Here is a 7055-nt window from a genome sequence, read left to right on the forward strand (position 1 = left end):
CATAGAAGAAAACTGATGAAGGAACAACAACATTGTAGGTATTCCACAATACTAAGCTTAATGACAGAGTCAAAAGAAGGAAGCCTGTACAGAATACAAATATTCCAAAATGTGCATCCTGTTTGCAACAAGGCACTAAAGTAATACTGCAAAAAATATGGCAAAGCAATACATTTTTTCTCCTGAATACAAAGCATTGTTGGGAGCAAATCCAATACAACACATTACTGAGAACCACTCTTCATATTTTCAAGTATAGTAGTGAGTGCATCATGTCATGAGTATGTTGTAATTGTTAATGACTAGGGAGTTTTTCAGGATAAAAAAATGTATGGAATGGAGTTAACCAGGTTTTCCTATAGGATTTTGCCTGTGCTTAAGTCTGCATTCCACCAGAACCTGGGAGATTAAGTCACCTTTCAGCAGGACAATAACCTAAAACACAAGGCCAAATCTACACTGGAGTTGCTTACCAAGAAAACAGTGAATGTGGTTGAGTTAGTTTTGTTAAATCTATGGCAAGATCAGGAAATGGTTGTCTAGCCATGATCAACAACCAATTTGACAGAGCTTGAAGATTTGTTTTATGAATAATGGACAAATGTTGCACAATCCAAGTGTGGGAAGCTCTTAGAGCAGTGGTCAAGATCACTTTCACAGTCAAAAAGCAAGCAGAGATCAACCACTCGGATATATATATATATATATATATATATATATATATATATATATATATATATATATATATATATATATATATATATATATATATATATATATATATATATATATACATACACACACATATATACACACAGTGGGGCAAAAAACTATTTAGTCAGCCACCAATTGTGCAAGTTCTCCCACTTAAAAAGATGAGAGAGGCCTGTACTTTTTTGACCCACTGTATATATATATAATTATTTATTTTTATAACTTAAAAATATCAATATTTCAATTTAGCTCAGCTGTGCTGGATCTATTTTATCAAAGCTGGAGTTGAAGTATAATATGATCTGAGAAGAACAATATTGGAAGGCCAAGCATATAGCCAAGCCAATATGCTGTGATAAACATATTAGGTGTACTGTGCAAACGTCATTCCTACTGTTTTCAGTAATGTTGTATAGGCTTACATTTTTTATTTTACTGGACTGTTGGTACCTGCATGTGATGGTTAGTCTCAGCGGAGGGAGGGAGATAGAAGCATAGGGCCCGTCCCTGCTCTCTCCTTTCCCCCGGCAAGATTGACCAGAGTGAGGGGACACCGTCCACCCACTGATGGCAAAACTCGAGTTGCACCGCATAATTCTTTTCTACAGAAATGTTTGCTGATCAACTAGATAAGCCTAGACAATTGACCAGTCGGTGACCACTATCTTAGAGGCTTACCCAGAAAGACCCACAGCTGTAATAGTTGCCAAAGGTGCTTCAAAAAGTATTGACTGAGGGGTGTGAATACTTACATAAATGAGATACCTGTAATGAATTTACAGTAAATTTGCAAAAACTTCTAAAAACATGTTTTTATTTTTGTCATTATGGGGTAGTGTGCAGACGGGTGAGAAACATTTTTATTTGATTTTTTATTCAGTCTAACAACAAAATGTGGAACAAGTCAAGGGGCATGAATACTTTCTGAAGGCACTGTACATAATTACAACTGTGATGATATATATACAGTAAATGTCCATTGGAATGTGTGTGTGTGTGTGGAGGGGGGGGCAGAAGCTAATGGCCAGTGTTAGTTTTAGCCATGATGCTCCAGTACTGCCCACATCGGAGTGATGGAAGAGAGGCATTGTCATGCCAACTTCACAGCCATGTTGGTGTGTGTTGACCAAATATAATACAATTTATTCATAAAGCCCTTCTTACATCAGCTGTTATTTCAAAGTGCTGTACAGAAACACTGCCTAAAACTCCAAACAGCAAGCAATGCAGTTGCAGAAACACGGTGGCTAGGAAAAAGCCCCTAGAAAGGCCAGAACCTAGGAAGAAACCTAGAGAGGGACCAGGCTATGAGGGGTGGCCAGTCCTCTTCTGGCTGTGCCGGGTGGAGATTATAACAGAACATGGCCAAGATGTTCAAATGTTCATAGATGACCAGCAGGGTCAAATAGTAATAATCACAGTAATTGTCGATGGTGCAACAGGTCAGCACCCCTTTACTTTTTACACATTTTGTTACATCACAGTCTTATTCAAAAATAGATTAAATTACTTTTAATCCATCTACACACAATACCCCATAATGACAAATTAAAAAACTTTTTTGTGTGTGCAAATGTATTAAAAATGAAAAATAAATAACTTATTTACTTAACTTATTCAGACTCGAAACTGAGCTCAGGTGCATCCTGTTTCCATTCATCATCCTTGAGATGTTTCTACAACTTGATTGGAGTCCACCTGTGGTAAATTCAATCTGTTGGACATGATTTGAAAAGGCACAGCCCCGTCTATATAAGGTCCAACAGTTGACAGTGCATGTCAGAGAAAAAAAAACAAGCCATGAGGTTGAAGCAATTGTCCATAGAGCGCCGAAACAGGATTGTGTCGAGCCACAGATCTGGGGAAGGGTACCAAAAAAATTCTGCAGCATTGAATGTCCCCAAGAGTACATCATTCTTAAATAGAAGAAGTTTGGAATCACCAAGACTCTTCCTTGACCTGGCCGTCTAGCCAAACTGAGCAATCGGTGGAGAAGGGCCTTGGTCAGGGAGGTAACAAAGAAGGGCTAATAGGCTAGCATATCTATTTATGTAGCAAGCTAAAAACACAAAGCCTAACATTAGCTAGATTAGCTAGCTGCTAAGAAAACGTCATGTCATTGGAGGAGCGGGTGAGTGACTGACTACACAGCTACAGATCCATGTGTCATTTGGTTAGATAGCAAGAACTTGAACGACTGCTACACAGTTGGCATCTCTTACGTTTTCAAATTCACTCTGGCCATCTACTCCGATTTCAGAGCACTCTCGTCTGAGTGTGCCAGAGTGCAGAACTGAGTAATTTATGAACACGCAACACCCACTGAATATGATTGGTGTCAGTAAACGTAGGTTTAAAAAAAAAGAAGCAAGTTAGTCAAGAACGTTCTAGATCATTTTAAAACAGTTTAATTAACCAGCTCTGCTATGTTGAGTAAAATGGTCAGAGTGAGGTGTTCTTTCATTTATGTCTGGAAGTAGCTAGCTAGCAAGCTAGCCAACTTTATCCAGTTAGCATGGGTGCTTGGTTGGGACAAGTATGCATTGGCAGGCAAGCTACAGAAGGACGTGGAGGCTACAGTTCCCCATTGTTTATCATTGCAATTTTGACGGCCAACTAGCTAAAAAAGTTTGAGGGTTTAAAATGTTCTTTTCAAAAAAATCATAATTCATTAGATTTTAGCTCAGCAGGCTCTGGCTAGCATTACTTGTTGTTGATGTGCATAACTGAGGGAAAGAGAGCCTACCTTTTCATGGTTGTTTTATCAATAGGACTGTAAAGTTCCCAAATGTATGAGGACTCCTGTGGTGTTTACATATTTGCAGAAATCCATTCAGTTGTAAAAGCAACTAGCTTTTCAGCGAATGTGCACTAATGATGTAAAGTCAGCTGTTGCAACTACCTGTAAATACACATTACGGCTCAATGTGAATGATGATTCTATGAATTTATGAAAATGTGAAAATGACCATATCTAAGTGGTTGCTTTTCAGATGTGTTATTTTTTGTGTCATATTCTTCCTGGGGGTGTACATTAACCTCTAGTGACACCCCATCCTGTGAACGGAACCGTTGTCATCATCTGACACTAATTAGCATAACGCAACGGACATAAATATTACTAGAAAATATTCCTACACACAGCTTAGCCCTTTGTTAATCACCCTGTCATCTCAGATTTTCAAAATATGCTTTACAGCCAAAGCTAGACAAGCAGTTTATCGATAGCCTAGCATTGCATTTTGTCCAGCTAGCAGCAGGTAACCTGGTCACGGAAATCAAAAAAGCAATTAAATTAAATTGTTTACCTTTGATGAGCTTCGGATGTATTCACTCACGAGACTCCCAGTTAGATAGCAAATGTTCCTTTTTTCCAAAAGTATTATTTTTCTAGGCGAAATAGCTCCGTTTGTTCTTCACGTTTGGTTGAGAAATCGCCTGGAAATTGCAGTCACGGAAACGGTGAAAAATATTCCAAATTAGCTCCATAATATCGACAGAAACATGGCAAACGTTGTTTATAATCCATCCTCAATGTGTTTTTCAAATATCCATTCGATAATATATCCATCAGGACAATTCGTTTTTCAGTAGGACCGATTGGAGTAATGGCTACCTCTGTATTTTACGCGAGAATCTCTCTGGGAGCATCAGGTGACCACTTGCGCAATGTAGCCGCCTACGTGTATTCTTCAACATAAATGCGTAAAACTACGTCACAATGCTGTAGACACCTTCGGAAATATGTAGAAAGAGTAATCTGGTTGATAGCCCATTCACTGCTCAATAGGGACACATTGGAACGCAGCGCTTTCAAAACATGAGGTACTTCCGGATTGGATTTTTCTCAGGCTTTCGCCTCCAACATCAGTTCTGTTATACTCACGGACAATATTTTTACAGTTTTGGAAACTTTAGTGTTTCCAAGTGTTTCTAAGCTGTCAATTATATGCATATTCTAGAATCTTGTCCTGACAAAATATCCCGTTTACTACGGCAACGTTTTTTTTTCAAAAATGAAAATACTGCCCCCTAGTCACAAAAGGTACAGATTTTAAGTTGTCATGTTGCTAAAATGCTGTCAGTTCCACTTTAAATGCAACAATTTTTTACACAAGTTATTTTCATAGAGATGGCTAACAGCAGCAAGCGAGCTGCAATAAATAAAAAAATGTTCCACTCACCAGATGATGATCATTTGAAACTTAACTTCTTGTTGAAAGTTATTCTTGAAAAGGGAGACGGTAACAAATTAGCAACAACACCCTCTTTGACAACACCTGCTGCAGCCGCTGCAAACTAGCAACAAAAGCTAGCTAGCTAGACGTGGGAAAACTACTGCTCGCAATTGCGCAGTGACCTGTTGGCCTTCAAGAAGGCAGAAATTTCCATACGTTTCCCACCCACATTAAATCATAGTGTGATTCCACTGTCACTCCAAAATGTTGCCCTAATACAGTTGAATAGTAGATGCCTTTATCTAGCTTCTGATGGCCTAGCCAATGGCTGATTTAGCTAGCTAGATTTATTTCCCCAGAGACCAGTGTTAACCCTTTCCTTTCCAAAAAAAACGGAATAGATTCAATCAGAACATCATTTAAAATAATAATATAGTTATCATTATGTCATGACTTCCGCCAATGTTGCATTCCCCTGCCTGTTCGGGCGGTGCTCGGCGGTCGTCGTCACCGTCCACTACCGATCCCTTTTTCGTTTGTCTGTTGGTTTTGTCTTATTAGTTTCACCTGTGTGTATTTTGGTTTAATTAGCTTCCCCATATGTAGTAGTTTGACCCGCCCTTGTTTTGTGCGGGATTGTCTTTTGTTACGTGTATAGATATTAGGTCGTGGTGTAATTTTATTTTCTATACTGGACACCCTGTGGTTTTGGGTTGTCTGGTATAGTGTCCTGTATTGTGTTGGGCTTATCAGTTTGGTGTGCAATAGTAAAGCACTTTACTCCGTTACTATCTCTCTCTGCGTCTGATTCATGCACACACACCTAGTCCCGCGTGACACATTATTATATAAATCCTTAGGCATTTTTTGAAGGTGTAGAAGACCCATTGTTCCCCACTGTGTTTGGGTTAGTAATAATTTGTAGTAATGATCGTGCCTCTATTTTCCCTCAACATGCATTTTTCCACTATTCTGAATGTCTAAAGAATCTATATGTTCTGAAATATGATCACAGAAATACTGGACATTTTGAACTCTTATTATAGTGGTGATTTGACTAAATTAAAATCATGATCTTGAATTGGACTTGCATTTTTCTGGTCTCGGTCTTGACTCTGTCTCTGACCGCTTGTCCCCCCTCCCGGTCTTGGTCTTGACTCAGACTCAATTTTCTCTGGTCTTGAATCGGTCTCGAATAAAACACTGGTCAGAGACCTTGTAGTGTGTTGCTAGGACAACAACCTCTCTCTCAACGTCAGCGAGATAACGGAGCTGATTGTGGACTACAGGAAATGGAGGGCCAAGCACACCCCCATTAACATTGACAGGGCTGTATTTGAGCAGGTCGAGATTTCAATTACCTCTGTGTCCTCATCCCTAAGGATCTACCATGATTCACAACACAGTCGTGAAGAGGGCACGACAACGCCTCTTCCCCCTCAGGAGGCTGAAAAGATTTGGCATCGGCCCTCAAGTCCTCAAAAAGTTGCACCATTGAGAGCCTCTTTACTCGCTGCATCACCGCTTGATATGGCAACTGCTTGGCATGCGAACTCAAGGCGCTACACAGGGTAGTGGGCACAGCCCATTACATCACTGGGACCGAGCTCCCTACCATCCAGGACCTCTATACCAGCCGCTGACAGAGGAAGGCCCTAACAACTCCAGCCATCAAAGTCATAGACTGTTCGCTCTGCTACCGCATAGCAAGCGGTACTGATGCATCAAGTCTGGAACCAACAGGAGCCTGAACAGCCCCATAGGGCGGTGCACGATTGTCCCAGCATCGTCCTGGTTTGGCCGGTCTAGAATTTGTTCTTAACTGTAAAATAAGAATTTGTACTTAACTGACTTGCCTAGTTAAGTAAAACATAAAATACACCCAAGCCATAAGGCTGCTAAATAGTAGACATATCACACACGCTGTTGCTACAGTTCATTATCTATCCTGTTGCCTAGTCACTTTAGTCCTAGATATATGTACATATCTACCTCAATTACCTCATACCCCTGCATATCGACTCGGTACTGGTACCCCGTGTGTATATAGCCAATCTTTCATTACTCATTCTGTATTTATTATTACGTGTGATTACTTTTCTATTATCTTTCTCTGTATTGTTGCGAATGGCCCATAAGTAAGAATTTCACTGTTAGTCTACA

The sequence above is a fragment of the Oncorhynchus gorbuscha genome, linkage group LG13, assembly GCF_021184085.1.
Source record: "Oncorhynchus gorbuscha isolate QuinsamMale2020 ecotype Even-year linkage group LG13, OgorEven_v1.0, whole genome shotgun sequence".
NCBI classification, from domain to species: Eukaryota; Metazoa; Chordata; class Actinopteri; order Salmoniformes; family Salmonidae; genus Oncorhynchus; species Oncorhynchus gorbuscha.